At 38.3% G+C, this 22799-nt stretch overlaps 1 pseudogene; it reads right to left on the bottom strand.

Moving 5' to 3' along the window:
• The window catches only part of LOC149228539 (putative RNA-dependent RNA polymerase SHL2), a 37467-nt pseudogene that overhangs the window by 13610 nt on the left and 1058 nt on the right, over positions 1-22799 (bottom strand).

Raw genomic sequence — 22799 nt, 5'->3', positions numbered from 1 at the left:
ATGTTCCAAAGAGCCATGGAAATTACATTTAGAGGTCTCGTAACCAAATCAATGGTAATATACCTTGAAGATATCACCATCTATTATAAGAAACGAGGTCATAATCCACATGAATTAAAACATATATTTGAGCATTGTAGAAATTATGTCATATCTTTAAATCCAAATAAATCTTTCTTTGTTTCAACTGAGGGTAAACTATTAGGATATGCTATTTCCAAAGAAGGAAATACAATTGACCTTGATAGGGTTAAGGCTATTTTTGAAGTGGCCCTTCCCCATAATAAGAAATCCATGCAATCTTTTTCTTTGTCAAATTCATTTTGTAAAACACTTTGTTCCAGATTTCTCACTAATAGTTTCACCTTTCCAAGTATGATAAAAAAGAATGCAACTTACGAATGGGGGCCAATAGAGAAAAATGCATTTGAATTAATTAAGCAAGCAATCATACAAGCTGCATCCTTTTCTTCTCCTAATTACACTAACAAATTCATTTTATATACTTTTGCTTTTGATAAGTCTTATGCTGAAGTATTAACACAAAAGAACGACGGAGGGGTAGAAGCACCAATAGCTTTTAACAGTTCAGGATTACATGGATCAGAGCTGAATTATTCCGAGGATGAGAAGTAGGAATTTGTAGTTTTCAAGTATGTTAGACATTTCAGGCCTTTTTTTTTTAATTCTTGTACCAAGGTGATTGTACCTTATTTAGCAGTGAGGAATTTTCTTATACAACGAGACCTTGGCGAGAAAATAACACATTGGGTCGCTGATCTCCAAGAGTATGACTTGGAAATTAATCCTGCTAAAATTGTGCAGGGATAAGGTTTGTGCAAACTAGTTATTAATTCTAATAACTCTTTATCAGAAAATGTATTAGATGAACATGAAGATGTACAATGGGTATGTGTCATGACCTCTTATTCATAATATTCCGATCTAATTTATTTTTTGTCTCATGGTCATGCACCTTCCAACTCAGAACCTAAATAGAAAAGAGCCCTAAAAATTAAATCTAATCGATACCAACTTGTAAATGGTGTTTTGTTTAGAAACAAATATGATTATGTATTACTTAGATGTTTAGAAAAGTCTGAAGTTGATTTTTTTTTGCATGAAATGCATGATGGAGCTATTGGAGGACACTATGGTGGGGACACTACAACACATAAAATCTGTCATGCAAGCTACTATTGTACAATCTTGTTTAAAGATACTCATGCCTATGTTAGAAGATGCAAGGTTTGTCAAACAAATTTAGGAAAAGTCAGGAAAGAAACCTTGCTGTTATAGCTAGTTAACTTTGAACAACCTTTCAAACAATGGGGATTGGACGTAATTGGTGAGATTGTTCTTCATTTCTTTAAGAAACACATATATATTTTGAATATATTTTGACCGCAACCGACTGTTTTACTAAATGGATGGAGGCCATTCCCTTGAAAGTGATCAATTCTAAGCAAGTTATCAATTTCATTGATCAACATATTATTACTAGATTAGGTCTCCCAAGCTCATTAATGTTTGACAATGCTTCTTATTTCTCTAGAAATTATTTAGCTGAATTTGCTCTAGAAAGAGGTTTTAAACTCAAATACTCTACTAATTATTACCCTCAGGGTAATGGATTAATTGAATTCACAAATAAAAATATGTTGAGGATTCTTAAAAGGACCATAGACAATAATCATAAAAAATTGGCATTAGTGTTATCGGGAAATCTAGTGTCCACTCGGAACTGCTAGTCCCACTAAGACTGGTAGCTATCTTAGAAACAAACAAACTAAAACTACTTTCATTTTCCTTTATGAGAAGTAGATAAGAGTGGAACGAAGGACACCAACCTCAGTCTTGCGCTTGGTTCCTTGCTCGATTCCTCTCCTTTCTGACAGATCCTTGCTGCTTCTCCTTCGTCTACCCAGCTTCAAAGAGAACCTATGGAATCAAAGCAGCATAATACTATCGAAGAACAGAGATCTACAATTATAAACAATATAGGACCAGATGTATATTGACCACACAAATGCATATATCATCAAACATACAAGAATGTGGAAGAAAACTTGAATAGCTTTATTAATATCAAGAATAAGCAAACAGAATTACAACCAATTATTCTGACCTGGCGTCATCCTCCAGCACGAAAGCCCTTCTTTCACCTCATGAAAATCTTAGATCACCCAACACTATGATATTCCAACAAGAAACCAACAGCACTTCCTTACAAGATACAAAATTCCAGCTTCTGGATCTCTGGGATGAGGGATCCATATATAGATGATTGCAGGGGGGTGAGTCAGCTTCTGGGATTTTGATTAGTGTCCTCTCTCTGATAGTTCTTGATTCCACTTGGAGATTGATGATCTCTTACTCATCCCTGGGCGAATTCAAAGAGGCAAGTGTCATAGGAGAAGTTTCTGGAAGATTCCATGATCATCCACCTCGCAAACTACCTCTGCCATTTGTCCACTCTCGCCCATCGCACCCCATAGAAGGGATTTTCAGCATGCATCACACCTCCCGTGTGCATTAGGTGGGATGCATCGCACTTTAACCATGGAGCAGGTGAGATAGTCTAGTTTTGACCAGTTCTGAGCAGTTTTTCATGGAGAACTTCTGGGAGATGATGTAATCAGCTGACCTTGTGCTTTTAGGGTATGGAACAACACTTTTAGGGACTTAGGAGCCCTTGGTTTATGGACATGTTTGATTGGGGTTGCAGTGCCCAAAAATGTCTATAACAATAAGGCTTTAATATACGCCCTATGGGCAGGTAGGATAACATTCAAAGCATATTTAGGAACCTCTCTATACTACTTAGCGTATGGTAAAGAAGTTATACTTCCACCTAATGTTGCTTTTCCATATTTAGCTTTGATTTAGTCCATTTAAGAACAACCATGTTTTGCATTACTGAAAATATTATTACAGGTTTTTAAAATGGAAGAAGAAAAAAAAAGGAAAATCAAACTTATGCCAAGCATCAAAACATAATTAAAAATTGGTTCGATAATAGTTCATTTGGAAACAACTATTTTCCCCCTCCCACATTTACCCACTTTTATCAGCGCTCTATGGTAAACATGTGCTGAGTGTCACTATGATATGACCCAAACTCCAAGTTCTAGTTATGGAGATGGGGCCTACAAACTAGAACATGTACTGATATCCCTTAGAGATTGTAGATCACTCAGGATCCTAACAACCACCCTAGGTGATCAATCCCTGAGTTGGGACTCTTTTTCGCTAGGTTTACTCCCCAAACACACCCTTGACACATTGTGCATGTAGTTATGAGGCTCCAACCACACCCATAAGCCTGCCTGCATGCCATTATGACCCAAATTCCTCAGTTCAATGCATGCAGTCGCAAGATCTATGCACTTTTTCAGGCTAGCCTCCAGACCACTGCCAAAAATTGCATGTAACTTTCCAAAATCATGACAATGATGATAATTATGCTATATAATCGGAGCTTGAGAATTATCTTGACCTAGACATGCCTAATGTAAGATAAACATTTTGTCAAACACATGATAAACATAGAAGCTACAGGTCACGAATGCATATCTGATCATAAACTTCTAAACTTCATATGAAAATCACCAAGAAGGTTCAATACCCTCCCAATCTAACTGCAACAACACTTGTTAGCCCACACATTCATCAACCATTCAATAATTTATCAAATCATGAGATAGATACATAGCTAAAGCACATCATAAAAACATGCATATAACCAACATATAACCATAATAGAAACTATGGAAAATCAACAATAAGATCACCATAATACCGGTACAGGCACTCATATATCACAATAGGAAAATATATCATATTAAGATATGAAAATAGTAACCAAGTCAGGGACTTCCACATACCACCTGACTGTGAATTGGGCTGAACCAAATCTCTCTTTCATCCAATTACCCCTGTGCCATATTCCAAGCATGAATGTGGGATCATAAGGGTTAAACCAAAATATAACCAACCAGGACTTCCAGAGGCCAAACCACCTAAACCCTCAAGCAAAATGATCTCACATATACAATCCATAGATCACTAACATCAACCAAGTTGGTCTCTACTCAAATTGTCCAATGCTCTAAGAACTAGTAACTCAAACCACAACCTCTATGGAACCCAAGCTGTTTCAGGGCTCTAGAGCATTTGTCCCAACACAAAGGCTCTAGGGACTAGTAATTCAACCCACAACCTATAAGGAACCCAAGCTGTTCCAAGGCTCCAAAGAATTTGTTCCAACCCACAACTATAGGAAACTTAAGAACCAATCAGAAAACTAAATGGGGAACCTACTACACCATGAATATCCAAGAAATGGCAAGGCAAGGCTGAAACCATTGTCACTCTAGGAAATTCTCCATGCCAATGACAACACATAACCAAGGAACCACATGCATATACCAGGTATCCAAAAACCAGTAAGGAGATCACACATGCAACCTATTACCTACAAAGTAAGCATGTTGTAGCTATTGATTCAACTATATGCTTGTGCTCCCTTGCTTTTCTTTGCTTTCTTTCTCCAATCCAAGTGAATGCTATAATTCTCCAAGGATGCTCTAAGTGTGAAAGAGTGTATGAGAACCAAACGATAAACTGACAAAAACTTAAAATGAACCAAAAGCTATGAACTAATTCTATGATGTGTTTTTGTTATTGATCTCCACTTTTTCTTCATTTTCCTTCATTTCCCTCTATTTTCCCTTGCATGCAAATTTGTGTCTCTTCACCTTCCTTTTCTCCTATTTGTTAGACACAGTTAGAGTGATATTCGACTAATAAAAATAAGAAAAAATGTAATGAAGAGAGAGAGGATTGAGTGGAGCGAGAGCAAGAATAGTGTAGATTGTATTTTGAAACAGAGGTCTTTCATTTGTGTAATCGGGCCAAGGCTGAGACTCTGTAAGTATTTTATTGTGAATGAATAATATTGTGTGTATGATTGATTATCATCCTGTGGAAACCCTTGTGATGCTTTCAGATTCTTCGTATTCGGGTAGAGTGTTTATTCCCTTTGTTTCTATGTTCACGCCTAAATCATGTGATTGATAGAAGCCGGAGGCTTTATCATAAATCTCGTTGTCTAATCCCAGCCATTGGATCCTCCATATCGGATCGGTGGAGTTTATTACATAGTTTTGGTCCCACAAGCGAAAAACCCAACTTACACTAAGAATCGGCGCAAAACACAGTCAGATTTGAAATTCGGACTTGAAAGTTTATAGACGGGAACCTATACCCTTATTGGGTCCGTAAGACTAATCGGATTGGTGGAGCGGAAGGAGCTTGGCAAGTGGACATTGCGACTTGTGATCAGGCAATTAAATCGTGGTCGTTAGATCGTGATATATCGCAACCGTTGGATCACGAAAGTAGTTTTGCTATAGTGAGTGGTATTTCAGGCACATTAAAGGTTGTAAGTGGTTTTGAAGGGCAGCCACCCGATCCCACCGAATGTTCGACTTGTAGCTGTGAAGGGGAGATAGAAAACTATTTATCAGGCGGTTAAAACCCGGTTTGTTGTTCCGCCTAAAATCTCCGACAGCTGTCAGATCAAACAGATCCATATCGACTGTTACAAAGGATCGGTGCGTTGAATTTCAGTGTACGACGAGCGTGCCGATTAGAAAGGTAAAATTCATTGTTTTGGGCTTGTAGGTATTCCTACATAAAAGAAAAAGGTTAGGTTATAATTAAAAGGGGAACTGCAGGGTGATTATTGGGGTTTCTTGAGTTCTGCTTCCGCCTGTGTCATTTGTGGTATCAGAGCAGAAGTTAAGGTTGATTGCAGCAAAAATGCCGCCAAGGAGAGGAGCTGGCATTGGTCGAGGAAGACCTGAAGCAAATGCAGTTCTGTTAGAAGAGATCCGAAGTCTGCGTACGAGAATGGAAACAATTGAGACTGCTCAGAGAAGAATACCTGATGAAGGAGCTGACAGTGCTAAAGAAGAATCTTCTGAGGAAGAAGAAGAGGAGGACAATGAAACTACCAGAGTTATCAAGATGTTGGCGAAAGTAGGAGGAAAAGCAAAGATGGAAATTCCTATGTATGAAGGGAGTCTCAATATAGAAGAGCTAATGGATTGGATCAATTCATTGGACAAATATTTTGACTATGAAGAGGAAACTGATGACAAAAAGAAGGTGAAATTTGCAGTTACCAGATTGAAGGGTCATGTAGCTATTTGGTGGGATGAACTACAGACATCTAGAATGAGGACAGGAAAGTCCAAGATCAAGCAATAGGACAAAATGGTAAGTAAAATGAAAGCCAAATTTATGCCTAAAGACTACCAGTGAAATCTTTTTAAACGATTGCAAAATTGAAGGCAAAAAGGAATGTATGTTAAGGAATACACATAAGAGTTTTATAGATTGAGTATTAGAGCAGGACATGCAGAAGATGACATGGAGAAGGTAGCTAGATATATCAATGGCTTAAGGTATGACATCCAAGATGAGATCAGCTTTTTGAGTATAAAGACTATTGAAGATGCCTATCACGCAGGTTTGAAGGCAGAAAAGAAGATGTTGAGAAAACATACTCAGAGGAATAGAGGAAGAAGCTCAGTAAGAGGTAGAGGAACTACCGTATCAAGGGGACAACAACATCAACATGAAGCAAGCAGCTCAAGTAGCAGACCACCACAGAGGGGAGATTTTAACAGAGGAAGATTTTCACCTAGAGGAAGAGGCCGAGGAAGAGATGTTTGATGTTACACATGTGGAGAATGGGGACATGTGTCATGGGATTGTCCTCATAATAAACCAGCAAGTCAGAGGAATGCAAATGTGGCTAAGGCAAAGCCAGAACCACCTCTACTTATGGAAAAGGAAGAACCCCCTGAAGTAGGAGAATCCATGTTATTGAGAAGGACCTTGCTTAAGACAGAGAAGGAGATTGAAGAACCAGCTCAGAGGAAGAGTTTGTTCAGAACTACATGCAAATCTAAAGGTAAATGTTGTAAAGTGATAATTGACAGTGGAAGCACTGATAACCTTGTTTCTACAGAGATGGTGGACAAGCTAGGGTTGGTAAAGACAATACACCCTACTCCTTACAGAGTGTCATGGTTACAGAAGGGACATCAGATTATTGTGATAGAACAATGCAAGGTTGAGATACAAATTGGTACATATAAAGATGTGATATTATGTGATGTAATGCCCATGGATGTATGCCATGTATTATTGGGAAGACCGTGGAAATTTGATCGAAAATTTATTCATGATGGGAGGAGAAACACTTATACTCTGGAGAAGGATGGAACTAAACATACACTACTGCCATTGAAGGATGAAGCTGACAAGGGAGCACTTGAAAACAATGTTATGCTGATGAGTGGGAAGGAGCTGTTACAAGAGGTTGAAAAGGGTGAAGAAATGCATTTTGTTGTCATAGGGAGACCTAAGGTAATTTTGACTTCCACAAACTTAGATGATTTACGTGAAGAAATCAAAACTTTATTGAATGATTTTTCTGATATTGTTGTGGATGAGTTTCCCAATGCATTGCCACCGATCACGAGTATTAGTCATCATATTGATCTAGTACCAAGAGAAAGCTTGCCAAACAAAGCAGCATACAGATTAACTCCTCAAGAGAATGTAGAAGTCGGAAGACAAGTGCAGGCGCTGATGGATAAGGGGCTAATCAGAGAAAGTCTTAGTCCATGTGTTGTACCAACAATACTCAGTCCAAAGAAAGGAGGAGAATGGCGTATGTGCACAGATTCCAGAGCCATCAACAAGATCACTATCAGGTACAGATTTCCTTTACCACGCATGGATGATTTGATGGATTGTTTGAGTGGATCCAAATATTTTACTAAAATAGATTTGAAGAGTGGATATCATCAAATAAGAATTCAAGAAGGCGATGAATGGAAGATTGCATTTAAAACAAACAGTGGGTTGTATGAGTGGTTAGTGATGCGTTTCAGACTCACTAATGCACCTAGCACGTTCATGAGATTAATGAATGAAGTCTTGAAGGAGTATGCAGGCAAGTTTTTTATTGTTTATCTTGATGATATTCTAGTTTTTAGTAAAAGTAAAGAAGAACATCTAGAGCATCTTAAGTTGGTTCTAAAAACTCTGCAGAAAGAGAAACTACTGATAAATATGAAGAAATGTAGTTTCATGAAGGAAGAGATTATTTACTTGGGATTTGTAGTTTCTAAAGAAGGCTTGAAGATGGATCTAGAGAAAGTCCAAGAAATTTGGAGCTGGCCTATTCCCAGAAATATATTTGAGGTAAGGAGCTTCCATGGTCTTGCAAGTTTTTACAGAAAGTTTATCAAAGGCTTTAGTCAAATTTGTGCACCAATTCTTGAACCAATTAAGAAGATCAATCAACCATTCAAGTGGACAGGAGCATCAGATAGAAATTTTAAATTGCTGAAGAAGAAAATCACAGAGGAACCAATTTTAGCTTTGCCTGATTTTGAAAAAGTATTTCAAGTTGAAACAGATGCTAGTGGAGTTGCAGTTGGCGCAGTTCTGAGTCAAGAACAGAGACCAATAGCATACTTTAGTGAGAAATTGAATGAAACTAAGAAGAAGTATTCTCCTTATGTTAAAGAATTTTATGCTATTGTACAAGCCTTAAAGAAATGGAGACATTATTTTCTGCCAAAGGAATTCATATTGTATTCAGACAATCATGCCTTACAGTTCATTAATAACCAGCTGAAATTGAACCAGAAACATGCCAAGTGGGTAGAATTTTTGCAAAGCTTTACTTTTGTGATAAAACACAAGAGTGGTAAGTCAAATAAAGTCATTGATGCATTGAGCAGGGTAAGTTTTATTGTGCAAGAATTCAAAGTGGGTGTTGTAGGATTTGAGGAAATGGTTGAAATGTACAAAGATGATGCAGATTTCAAAGATATCTATGCAACAGTTTAGAATCCAATAGTTCATAACAGAAGTTAGTGGATGGACTATCTCATTCAAGGAGGCTTATTGTTTAAAAGCAACAAGTTGTGTATTCCCAAATGTTCTATGAGGGAAAACATAATAAAGGAGAAACATAGTGGAGGATTATCTGGTCACTTTGGACAAGATAAAACCTTTGCTCAGGTGAATGCTTTTTATTATTGGCCAAAAATGCAGACTGATGTTAAGAAATTTGTTGAGAAATGCAGGATATGTCAACATGCTAAAGGGAGAAGCCAGAATACAGGATTGTACCAACCATTGCCAATACCAGACCGACCGTGGGATGCAGTTAGCATGGATTTTGTTTTGGGATTACCAAAAACCCAGAGAGGGAATGATTCTATTTATGTTGTGGTAGATAGATTTTCTAAGATGGCACATTTCATTGCTTGTAAGAAGACTAGTGATGCAACACATATAGCTAATCTATTTTTTTCAGAAATTGTAAGATTACATGGATTGCCTGTAAGTATTGTGTCTGATAGAGATACAAAGTTTGTAGGGCATTTTTGGAGAACTCTTTGGAAGAAATTGGGAGCTAACCTCAGTTTTAGTTCAGCATACCATCCTCAAACAGATGGACAGACTGAAGTAGTAAACAGGAGCTTGGGAAACATATTGAGAAGTTTAGTGTATCAAAATCCTAAGCAGTGGGATTTAGCACTAGCTCAGGCTGAATTTTCTTATAACGATACTCCAAACCGAAGTACTGGAATGAGTCCATTTCAGATTGTTTTTGGAATGAATCCAAGAGGTGTGTATGAGCTCAGGAATTTGGGTAAATAGGAGACAAGAAGTGCAAAAGCTGAAGAGTTTGTAGAACAGATGCAGAGACTACAGGAAGATGTCAAAGGCAGATTGCAGGAAAGCAACAACAAATACAAACAGAGGGTAGATATGAAAAGAAGAGAGAAATAATTCCAAGTGGGAGATTTAGTGATGGTGTATTTGAGAAAAGAAAGATTTCCTGCTACAACTTACAATAAACTGAAAATGAAAAAGATAGGACCATGTAAAATTGTAAGAAAGTTTTCAGCTAATGCATATGAAATTGAGTTGCTAGAAGGGATTGGAATATCACCTATCTTCAATGTTGCAGATTTGTATCCATACAAAGAGGCAGAGACAGAGCTACAGGAGGAAACTACAGGAGATGAAGTTCAAACTGTGAACTGGGAAGAACAAATGCCAAAGACAGCTAAGAAAGAAGTGGAAGTTGTTTTGGAGAAAAGAGTATCCAAAAGAACCAGAGGACAAACTTATTTCTAATATCTAGTCAAATGGAAAGGACAGCTAGTGGAAGATGCTAGCTGGCTGACAATAGCAAAGTTGCAGAAGTATGGAGTAAGTCCTGAAAGTTTGAAGGATGATTCTTTTCTTCCTCGGGAGTCTGATGCAGGAGCATCCAGACTTAGCCAGCAATGTGAAAGTTTGTTCACATGTTGTGGCTAAACAAGTTGAATTTCATTGACTTGATTGGTCAAAAGTCAGTTTTACTAAGAGGGTTTGATCTCTCAAGAAATGAGTTGTATTTTATTATTGTAATAGTTAGAAATTGTCTTATTTTAGGTTCAGAGATAAGTTGTTAGCATAGGTGTGAGGTAGAGCTAGGAATTAGAAGATTTGTTGTTAGATTGATTAAAATAGGGATTGATTTGTTAGACACGGTTAGAGTGATATTTGATTGATAAAAAGAAGAAAAGATGTAATGAAGAGAGAGAGAGAGGATTAAGTGGAGCGAGAGCAAGAATAGTGTGGATTGTATTTTGAAACAAAGGTCTTTCATTTGTGTAATCGGGCCAAGGCTAAGACTCTGTAAGTATTTTATTGTGAATGAATAATATTGTGTGTATGATTGATTATCAACCTGCGGAAACCCTTGTGATGCTTTCAGATTATTCGTATTCACGCAAAGTGTTTATTCCCTTTGTTTCTATGTTCATGCCTAAATCATGTGATTGATAGAATCCGCAGGCTTTATCATAAATCTCATTGTCTAATCCCAGCCGTTGGATCCTCCATATCGGATCGGTAGAGTTTATTACACAAATTTTGTTCCGCAAGTGAAAAACCCAACTTACACTAAGAATCGGTGCAAAACATAGTCGGATTTGAAATCCGGACTTGAAAATTTATAGACGGGAACCTATACCCTTATCGGGTCCATAAGACTGATCGGATCAGCGCATTGGAGTGGAAGGAGCTTGGCAAGTGGACATTGTGACTTGCGATCAGGCGATTAAATCGTGGCCGTTAGATCACGATATATCACAACCGTTGGATCGCGAAAGTAGTTTCGCTACAGTGAGTGGTATTTCGGGTGCATTAAAGGTTGTAAGTGGTTTCGAAGGGCAGCCACCCGATCCCACTGAACGTTCGACACGTAGCAGCAGAGGAGAGATAGAAAACCGTTTATTGGGCAGTTAAAACCTGGTTTGTTGTTCCGCCCGAAATCTCCGACAACCATCAGATCAAATAGATCCAGATCGACGGTCACAAAGGATCGGTGCATTGACTTTCAGTGTACGATGAGCGCGCAGATTAAAAAGGTAAAATTCATTGTTTTAGCCTTGTTTTTGTTGAGATTGCAACAAGATGATGGAGCTTAGTGAAAAGAGTCGCCTTCACTAAGTGGGCCCGCAGGCTATTTTTGGCGCAAGTCTATTTTTAGACTATGTCTATTTTTAGACATATGGATCATGTCTATGTTTATGGATGATTGATCAAGTTGGGAAAAATAGATGGACTTCTATTTTTGATGAAAGTGTGAGTGATCACAGTGTGAGTGATCAAGTCTATTTTTAGACTGGCTGTCAAAAATAGAAAAGTCAAATATTATTATCTCACAATAATATTTGGACTATAAACTTAATCTTATTCTCTTGGAGCACTTCAGTTTGAGCTACGGAAGTGGCACATGCAGCTGTCAGAAGGAAATTCGTTTTTCTTATGAGTCAGTTGAGTTGTTGCATGCATGACTTCAGTTAGAACTCAAGTGAGTTGAGTTTAGTGGACTGGAGGTACAGTTGATGGAGTTGTGTTCAGTTTAACTTAGTTAAACTGGTTGTAGTTAGTCTAACTGCAGATAGACTAATGATGAGTTGTTAAACTAATTATTAACTCATAATACAACTAAAGAATACATCAGTTAACTCAGTTGCATGTCAGTGCATGTTCAGTTCAACAGGGACAGGTGGTAGAGAATCAGATTGCTATCAGTTGTGACTATAGTTGTGCACCAGATCTTGCACAATCAAAGGATTGAGTATGCCAATGAGTTTGCTCACGTATTTGGCCCGCATTTTAGCCTTTGCTCACGTCCACAAAGAGTGAGTGACTATTTTGCAGGTGAAAATCGAGTTTGGGAAGCAATTCTCATCAGTTCTTGAGCAGGTATTGAGCAGTGGAGGCAGGCAAGCAGTGGAAGAGATTTGGAGATCAGATCTGAGCTGTATTGTGTGTAACAGAGGTGGAGATACTTGTGAGAAGTATTATGCTGTGTAATGTTACATGACTCAATCATTAATATACAGATAGTTGGGGTTTTTAGCGAGATGCTTTCCCCGTGATACATACTGTGTTAATTTGTGAATGCTCTTGATGTTTTATTGTTATTGATGCTGCTATATTCTTGATCAACGTAGAGGAGCTTATGTATTGTGTATGTTTTCCGCATTAGTACATGATCAGGATAATCTCCATTGAATATGTGTTAAATTATTCAAAATTTCTACATGGTATCAGAGCTAGATAATTGTAGAAAAAGTTTCTACATGGTATCGGAGCAGCTTGATTTGTAGAAGAGATTTTTACAGGATATCAAGCGAGGGTTGATCGGAAGCAGTTGAGTTGGTTGCTGGTGGAATTCGAATTTGCAACAGTGTTTTCTTGGTGACAACGCAGCAATGTCTTTCAACGGATTACGATTGGAGTATGCTCTTGAGGGCAGCTCAAACTATATTGCATGGAAGGACAGGATGGAGGCAGTATTGGATGATAACGGGCTGAAGGAATTCATAGATACGGATATCCCAAAGCCTACTGATGCTACTCAAGCTGATGCTTGGCAAAAGAAGATCGCAAAATGTCGAAGAATTCTGTTGGAGGGCGTGAAGGATCACATTGTGTCCAGCCTCCATGGAAAGGCTACTCCATATTTGATGTGGAAATCATTAACAGAATTATTCCAAAGCAAGAGCGATCAGAGGAAGCTGGCGCTCAAAGATAAACTCAGAAACATCAAATGCGAGAAGGGAGACAGTATTCCCAAGTATCTCATGAAGTTCACTCAGTGTCGAGATGAGCTGGGAAGTGTGGGGGTTACTGTCGATGATGAGGACTTGGTGAGCTTGGCTCTCCTTGGTCTTCCGAAGAGTTGGCATTCCTATCAGGACTCTGTCAATGGTCGGGAGAAGTTGCCAGGATGGGAAAGACTATGGTCAGATCTTGTGCAGGAGGAGATCAGGCGGAGTACCAGGGACGGATCTTCGTCAAAGGGAGCTGATGAAGAGAATTGTGCTTTGGCTGCCAAAGCAAAGAAAGGGAAGAGAAAGAAAGCTTCTCAGTCTGGTGCGAAAGGCAAGAAGCAGGATATGTCCAAGGTGAAGTGTTTTCACTGTCACCAGCATGGACACTATGCCACAAATTGTCCGCAGAAGAAGAAGAACAAGCAAGCTGCTGGATCTGCAGGGGGAGAAGCTTTAGCTTCTCAGTTTGAGCTTGATTTTTCATTGATCGCATGCTTGGTTTCAAGTGTGATGGGATCAGTGTGGTTTCTGGACAGTGGTGCGTCTTTTCACATGACGGGAGATAGAGATTTGTTCTCTGATCTGGAGGACAAAGATCTTGGAGTGCACATCGAGATGGGCGATGATGGTAGATACAGTGCGACCGGTATCGGTACCATTTCCTTTGAGAGGGAGTCTGGTAAACCCTTTGTATTGAAGGAAGTCATGCATGTTCCAGGATTGAAGAAGAATCTCATCTCAGTGGCGATGTTAGAAGACAAGGGGTATGATGTTGTTTTCAGCGAGGGAAAGGCCTTCCTGCGCAGCAAGACAACTGGTGAGACCCGGAAAATAGGGGTTCGAGTGAGGAACCTTTATCAGTTGCATGTAGATGGATGCGCAGCAATGGCAGGCAAGGCAGAAGGATTGGTGAGCCGGGATGATGGCGAGTTGTGGCACAGGAGATTGGGTCACCTTCACCATGGAGCCTTGAAGATACTGCAGCAGATCACTACAGGGCTTCCTAAAGGCACACTTGCGTAGTCAGATCAATGCAAGGGGTGTACTTTGGGGAAGTTTGTGAAAGCCACCTTTCACGAGAAGGATAGTCGCGCCACGACGATCCTTGAGAGAATTCACACAGACGTGTGTGGACCTTTCTCAGTTGCTTCGACAGCAAAACACAGGTATTATGTGATTTTTGTTGATGATTTCTCTCGTAAGTGCTGGATCTTCTTCATGCAGAAGAAGAGCGAGACATATTCAAAGTTCTGTGAATTCAAAGCACTGGTCGAGAAGGAGTCAGGGAAGAAGGTGAAGGCTCTTAGGAGCGATAATGGTGTTGAATACATCTCGGACGAGTTCAAGGATTTCTGCAAGGCAGAAGGGATTCGTAGAGAGTTCATAGCTCCCCATAACCCACAGCAGAACGGGGTAGCTGAGCGGAAGAACAGAACGATTGTGGGTGCTGCACGGGCAATGTTGCATGATCAGGGCCTACCCCTTCACTTGTGGGCGGAAGCATGCAATACAGCAGTTTATGTGCAGAACCGTTGTCCTCATAGGATACTTGGCATGAGTACACCTGAGGAGACTTATTCTGGTAAGAAGCCTGATCTTTCTCATTTGAGGATTTTTGGTGCTAACGTTTACATGCATGTGACGAAGGATGCCAGAAAGAAGTTGGAACCGACTGCAGAGGTTGGGATATTTGTGGGGTACACTGATACGCCCCACAACTATCGTGTGTATTTGCCAGATAGTGGTAAAACTGTTGTGCGACGGGATATAAAATTTCAGGAGGAGAAAGCCATGAAGTGTTCGCTTGAGAGGGAGCTACACTTGCATGCAGATGAGGAGCTATTAGTTCCTAAGGATGAGCTTCAGGACGTGGATCAGCCACAGGACGAGGTTCATGGAGTGGAAGAGACCACTCATGCAGCGCCAACCATCAGAGGGCGAAAGCGCTTGACAGAAGCTGAGCGACTGGCTCAAGATGCAGAGAAAGTTGTAGGACCACCTACAGCCCAACGCAGGCAGAGATAGTCACCTGATCGGTACACTGGATACATGGCTCTTATGAGCAAGTGTGTTGTGACTGAGCCATCCTCTTTCGAGGAAGCTGTGGAGGATCCCGCATGGGTAGACGCCATGGTGGAAGAGTATGATTCTATTGTCAGAAACAGTGCATGGGAGATTGTTCCTAGACCGGAAGGGAAATCAGTGGTAGGTTCGAGATGGATCTACAAAGTTAAGCAGGCAGCTGACGGGAGTGTGGAGAAGAACAAGGCAAGATTTGTTGCCCGAGGCTTTTCACAGATTGAGGGGATCGATTATGAGGAGACCTTTGCACCTGTCGCAAGGTATTCTTCCATACGGACGATTCTTGCTCTCTCAGCGCAGATGGGATGGCACATTCATCAGATGGATGTGAAGACTGCGTTCCTCAACGGAGTCATTGAGGAGGAGGTGTACATTGAGCAACCCGAAGGCTTTGAAGAGAGCGCTGTATGGGTTGAAGCAAGCACCACGTGCTTGGTACACACGGATAGACAGCTATTTCACAGGACTTGGATTCTCCAAGAGCGAGGCGGATCCGAACCTATACCAGATTGTGGTGGAGGGTAAGTTGCTTATCATTGTACTGTATGTTGATGATTTGATTCTAACGGGTGATGAGCTGTTGATACTGTCATGCAAGAAGGATCTTGCTACAGAGTTTGAGATGAAGGATTTGGGCCTCCTTCACTATTTCCTAGGATTGGAAATATGGCAGCGCAGTGGTGGATTGTTTGTTTCTCAGGGCAAGTATGCTCGGGAGATACTGGAGAAGTTCAACATGCATGGCTGCAAGCCTGTTGATACTCCTCTTCCTGGAGGTTGGAGGAAGGAGGATGCCACTTCGGGAGAAGAAGTGGATGCCACTGTTTATCGACAGTTGGTGGGGTCGCTGATGTATTTGGTCAATACACGACCTGATATATGCTATGCAGTTAACCAGCTTTCACAAGCTATGGTTAAGCCTACCAAGCTCTTCTGGAAGGAGGGCAAGCATGTATTGCGCTACTTGAGAGGCACATCGGGATATGGTTTGTGGTACAGACAGGAGGATGAGGTGAAGCTATGTGGCTTCACGGATGCAGATTGGGCAGGGAGCCCAACAGACAGAAAGAGCACATCAGGAGGGGTCTTCAGTATCGGATCGACAGCAGTTTCTTGGTACAGCAGGAAGCAGAGATCTGTGGCACTCAGTTCAGCGGAGGCCGAGTATATGGCAGCAAGTTTGGCTGCATGCGAGGCTATATGGATGAGGAAGATCCTGGTTGGTTTGTTCGGTTCTCATTTGGATCCTACTGTGATTTACTGTGATAACCAGAGTTGCATTAAACTCTCGGCTAATCCCGTATTTCATGATAGATCTAAACATATTGACATCAGGTACCATCATATCAGAGATTGTGTGCAGCGGAGGATCATGTTACTTTCGTACATTCCAACGGAGGATCAGGATGCTGATATTCTGACGAAGGCTCTCACCAGGAGCAAATTCGAGTACCACCGAGGCAGGATAGGGGTTGCTGATAATCCATATCTTGTTGAGAGGGAGTGTTGAGATTGCAACAAGATGATGGAGCTTAGTGAAAAGAGTCGCCTTCACTAAGTGGGCCCGCAGGCTATTTTTGGCGCAAGTCTATTTTTAGACTATGTCTATTTTTAGACATATGGATCATGTCTATGTTTATGGATGATTGATCAAGTTGGGAAAAATAGATGGACTTCTATTTTTGATGAAAGTGTGAGTGATCACAGTGTGAGTGATCAAGTCTATTTTTAGACTGGCTGTCAAAAATAGAAAAGTCAAATATTATTATCTCACAATAATATTTGGACTATAAACTTAATCTTATTCTCTTGGAGCACTTCAGTTTGAGCTACGGAAGTGGCACATGCAGCTGTCAGAAGGAAATTCGTTTTTCTTATGAGTCAGTTGAGTTGTTGCATGCATGACTTCAGTTAGAACTCAAGTGAGTTGAGTTTAGTGGACTGGAGGTACAGTTGATGGAGTTGTGTTCAGTTTAACTTAGTTAAACTGGTTGTAGTTAGTCTAACTGCAGATAGACTAATGATGAGTTGTTAAACTAATTATTAACTCATAATACAACTAAAGAATACATCAGTTAACTCAGTTGCATGTCAGTGCATGTTCAGTTCAACAGGGACAGGTGGTAGAGAATCAGATTGCTATCAGTTGTGACTATAGTTGTGCAACAGATCTTGCACAATCAAAGGATTGAGTATGCCAATGAGTTTGCTCACGTATTTGGCCCGCATTTTAGCCTTTGCTCACGTCCACAAAGAGTGAGTGACTATTTTGCAGGTGAAAATCGAGTTTGGGAAGCAATTCTCATCAGTTCTTGAGCAGGTATTGAGCAGTGGAGGCAGGCAAGCAGTGGAAGAGATTTGGAGATCAGATCTGAGCTGTATTGTGTGTAACAGAGGTGGAGATACTTGTGAGAAGTATTATGCTGTGTAATGTTACATGACTCAATCATTAATATACAGATAGTTGGGGTTTTTAGCGAGATGCTTTCCCCGTGATACATACTGTGTTAATGTGTGAATGCTCTTGATGTTTTATTGTTATTGATGCTGCTATATTCTTGATCAACGTAGAGGAGCTTATGTATTGTGTATGTTTTCCGCATTAGTACATGATCAGGATAATCTCCATTGAATATGTGTTAAATTATTCAAAATTTCTACAGTTTTCAGAGGTATTCCGATATAAAAGAAAAAGGTCGGGTTATAATTAAAAGGGGAACCACAGGGTGATTATTGAGGTTTCTTGAGTTCTGCTTTCGCTTGCGTCATTGCGGGGACTACACACTATGCAGTCCCAATAGTTAGTGAGGAAGCTTGATGACTGGAATTGTGCAATGCGCAGTTTAGTCTGGATTAAGGCCCGTGAGAGACTGCACATTACGCATTCTCAGTGACCAAGCTAAGAGATTGGCTCCTAGAACTGCGCAATGCGCGGTTGGAGCCAGCCCAGGACATGATCTGCGCAATTTCAGAATCCAAGGCAGAGGCCTTGAGCTCCCAAATTACGTAGTGCATGCAGTGAAGTGTGAGATCCAAGCAAGGGGAGCCCAAATCTATCCTTGGGGAGTGTGCAAACAAGGAGATCTAACAGATGGTGTAAGGATGAGTGCAGATCTAACTAAGTGTAGATATATGCATGTAAAACAAGTGCAACAATCGATTAAACTAAAGGAACATGAAGCATGTGAAGGGAGTCACCGCAACGACGACCGTTGGTGCAAAAACATGAAAACTCATGCAACACTTAAGAAAGGCAATCTATAACTTAAAACAACACTTCTACAAGTTAAAACAAGTGAAAAAGCTAATGATTGTTCAACAAAACGAGTGAAACAACACTCTCACAAACTAAATGAACAAAAGCGACATGAAAAGCAACAAAAGGCGATAAAAGCAAAACTCACCCCGAAAAACGATGCTAATGCTCCAAACACTCCTTGATCTCCTAGGGAAGCTAAAACTTGATGATCAAATGTATAAGAGAGCTCTAGAGGCGTCCATTACATATATTTGAGCAAAATGGAGTTCATGATGCGTATGCTTGAGATCAAGGACAACAACGACACTTGGCAGAAACTTCTAAAGATGGCAATGTGTCACCTTCGAGAAACTAATAATAGATCCCTACTTCCTATGGATTCTTTTCCTCTTAGCTTCTTGATTCTTCGGGAAAGGTTGCCATGCATGCATGGAAAAATTGCGTAATTTTGGGGAACTGAGTAACTCACCGACACATGCATCAGACAATAGCTGAGGGAATGCTTCTGCGCAATTCTTGGGCTGAGTGGCTATGGTTGCCTCTCATGCTCTGCGCAATTCCCAGCTGAAGCAAGCTGCCAGTTGGGTCTACACAATTCTGGAGTTGAAGGCTCACTTGCCAGCTTAGACTGCTCTGCGCAGTTTCCCTGCTGAAGAGAAGCTCCCAGGTGGGTCTGCGCAATTATGGAGCTGAAGCTCACTGTTGGGTTGCATTGCACATTTCCTGAGAGCAAGGCTGGTTGCCCTCAAGGATTACGCAGATCATCAAGGCAATGCTAGAACCGGTTTGTAACCAAGTCACGAAGTTAGCTTGTGATTAGATGACAAAGCAAGTAAGCAAACACAAGTTGTAAAGAGAAAGATAAAACTCAATGAAAGCACAAATACCTGGGCAGTGTAAGACAAGCTGCTGAGATTTTAGTAGGACAGCTCCAAAACGAAATGAAGGCAAAATTTTAAAAGATGGTTGTAGCCACTACAACACGGTGTTTGATTTTTAATTAGTTTATAATCTTTAAGAAAAATATATAAAATTAACTGAGTTTTTTATAAAAAAAATTAAGTTTTTAATAATAAAAATAAAATAATTTTTTTAAAACCTAAATTCCATTTTTTAATTGGTTAACGAATTTTAAATAGTATAATTACAAATACAATTATATAAAAATTTAAAAATTTAAAATTTTTTAATACAACCGAGTTTAGTGTCCTAACAGTTAATTAGCTCATTAATTAAAGTTGTCTATGCACAAGGTTGTACATTATGTATATAATAACCTCATTGTATTCTTACTTGAATTGTGCATTATTGGATTCGGTGGCGGTCTTTGATTGGATTAATACATCAATCTGACAGAGGCAATTTGATCAAATAAGTGGTGGAGCATGCGGACATTTATTGGGCAGGTCCCATGCCAGATGCAACATAAAGAAAGGAAAATAGAAGAGAACACTGTCGTGTTAACGTGGGACAACTCTTTTATGCTTTTGTATTTATATTAAAAATGGATAATTGTACACATATATTTTATTTTATGGATTTACTATTCACGTCTCATTTTTATTATTTTTAATTTGTTATTTTTAAATTAAAATGCAAAAAGTAAAAGGGAGGACAGAGACTCACCCCTGGGATATATAAATATGAAATGGATATATAAACATGAAAATGAGGTTTTATTCCACTCTATATCTTTAAAGATTAAGAATGATAATTAATCAATAAATCACTTCTAATTCTAGTCAAAACCCGCATTTTCAGCTCAAGTAATGGGTATAAGGATGTCTAGTGTTGGCTCGACTCCTCACTTTTGGCACAAGTAGTGGGCATAAGGATGCCCAGTTCTAGCTCGACTATTAGGGGGTAAAGGAGGAGATGATCTGGGAGAATAAGGATAATATTAAAAACACTATCACTTCCAAATTTCAGGATACGATGTGGGATGATAAGGAGTTAGAGTGAAATGAAGCTAAGGTATTATAGGGAAGTAATCAACCCCACTTTTGGTAACCAAAATTATCTTTTTGTTTTGACTAGTACTAAGAAGAAAATGAACATTACGAAAATAAGAACTAATTCTCATGAGCTTCGGAGTGAAACTGAGTGTTGGTCTATTCTGAAAACACCTTGGGATGAAAGAATCTACCCTTTTGTGATACTAAGAGAGTGGAAGATGAAAAACAATTTCTCTTGGATAGCCCGACCCTTACATACGTTCTTTTCAAAACACTTTCCACACTACCAACCTTCTTGACTTGTTAAGTAAGCAAAACTACAATGATCTTGGGATGCTTCTCTCCCTTCTTTTTGATCATAGAAATAAAATATTAAAGGGTCTAAGTTATTCACTTACTTCTTTAGGTCAAATAGACTATATTGGTCTTAGTGGACATTAACCATCATCATCATAAAGCTCATTTCCTTTTAAAATATGTTGGTGATGGTATAATGTTGGTAGTGTTGGAGGTATATACATTTATGATTTTGTATTATGAGGATTCAATTTTTTCATGGAACGATAGTTTCATACATATAATATATCTTTAATTTGATTTTTTAATTTTAATAATAAAGTTGGGAACTTGTTAAAAATTATAATTTTGAATTTAAAAAATAATATTGATATTAACATATGAAATATATATTTATAGGAGTGGCAAGATGGTGAGGGGTGTTATATGAAGTTAAAGTTGCATAGTACTCATGGGGCTTAGGATGCATAAAAAACAATCAAGTTGAAGCTTATGCTCTTTACGAGGGGATTCAATTAGGCAAAGAAAATAGGTAGCTTCTCTCAACATATTCAACATTGGGTGAAGGGTTCATCGAAAAAACATTAAAAAACCATACGAAAATAATTAAGAAAACAACATAAGAGTTCTTTTCAATAGCATATTTCCATGTTTCCATGACCTCAATAAAGATGTAGACTTATGTGATAATGAAGGGTGTAAATTAAGATTGGGAAATTTAAAAATCAATGGAGAATCATACCCTCTCTTATTCCTTAGAGCTAAATGGATTGACATTACACAATTATGAAGGATTGCAATATCAATCAATTATAATATGACATGTAAAATCAATTATAATATGACATGTAAATTTTATTTTTTGGTGAGTGAGTGTTTTAGGTATATACCTACACAACCATATTTTTTGTTGTCCAATTTAAAGTCCCTCTAGTAAAATTGTTGTTTTGAATGATAAGAGGATTCAAGATTTTTTTTTTGAAAATATGATTTTGTATTTCTTGCGATCCAAACACTCACTTACATATAAATACAAAATTATCATTCTAATCAAATATTTCAAATTCTAATTTTATTCTAATTTAAATAATATAGAATATATTAAAGATAAATTTAAATTTTATATATATTTCAAATTCTAATTTAGATAATATAAAATATATTAAAAATAAATTTGAATTTTTAAGATTTTATTTATAAACTAGTAGTGTCTCCTACATGCCACAAGATGGAATTATCAGGCTGCCAATTATCTGTTGGTAAACCAACGCCCTTGCTGGGTAGGATCAACCATTTTAAAATAAATAATACCTTAATCTTAATTTCTTTGTTTCACTTTTTTGTTTTTTTCCTTTTACCTTTAAGTTTAGCTCCTTTTGTATTTAATAATTATGGTAAAATCATTTTTAATTTTATTAATTTTGTAATATATTAATTATTTTTATAATTTTATAATATTTAAATTAACTATAATAATTGAAAAGTGAAATTTCAGAATTGGATTTAGACGTGTTATTTTTAAGGTCTACATTTCAAGTCACTAATTGGACTTTTCATCAAAACAATTATGCTGTGAGAAGAAGAGAAAAATGACGAGGTTATAAATAAGATAAGGAAGGAAGAGATAAGAAGAGAAAATAAAAGAATCGGTTATAAAATAAGAAAAAAACAAAAATCAAAAGATAATAATAATTAAAAGAATTTAATGAAGAATTAATAATCCAAAAAACAATAAATCTAAAAAGTATTAATAAAAAGAATGGAAACACATTACTAAAAAATAAAATAAAAATAAAAATAAAATAATTTGAAATAACAAAAACAAAAATAAAGTATAATAATGCTAGAATCTAAAATAAAATAAAACAAAAACAAAATAAATCAAATCAAATAAAAATTGAAATCAAACAAAATAAACAATTAATAATAAGAATAATAAGAGTAAGAAAAGAAACTCGCAAAAGACAATTAAACCATAACAAATAA

Source organism: Pinus tabuliformis, chromosome J, assembly GCF_031772625.1.
Source record: "Pinus tabuliformis cultivar Carrire ecotype Pingquan chromosome J, CPIR1, whole genome shotgun sequence".
Classification (NCBI taxonomy): domain Eukaryota; kingdom Viridiplantae; phylum Streptophyta; class Pinopsida; order Pinales; family Pinaceae; genus Pinus; species Pinus tabuliformis.
This window is presented reverse-complemented; position numbering and strand designations above follow the sequence as displayed.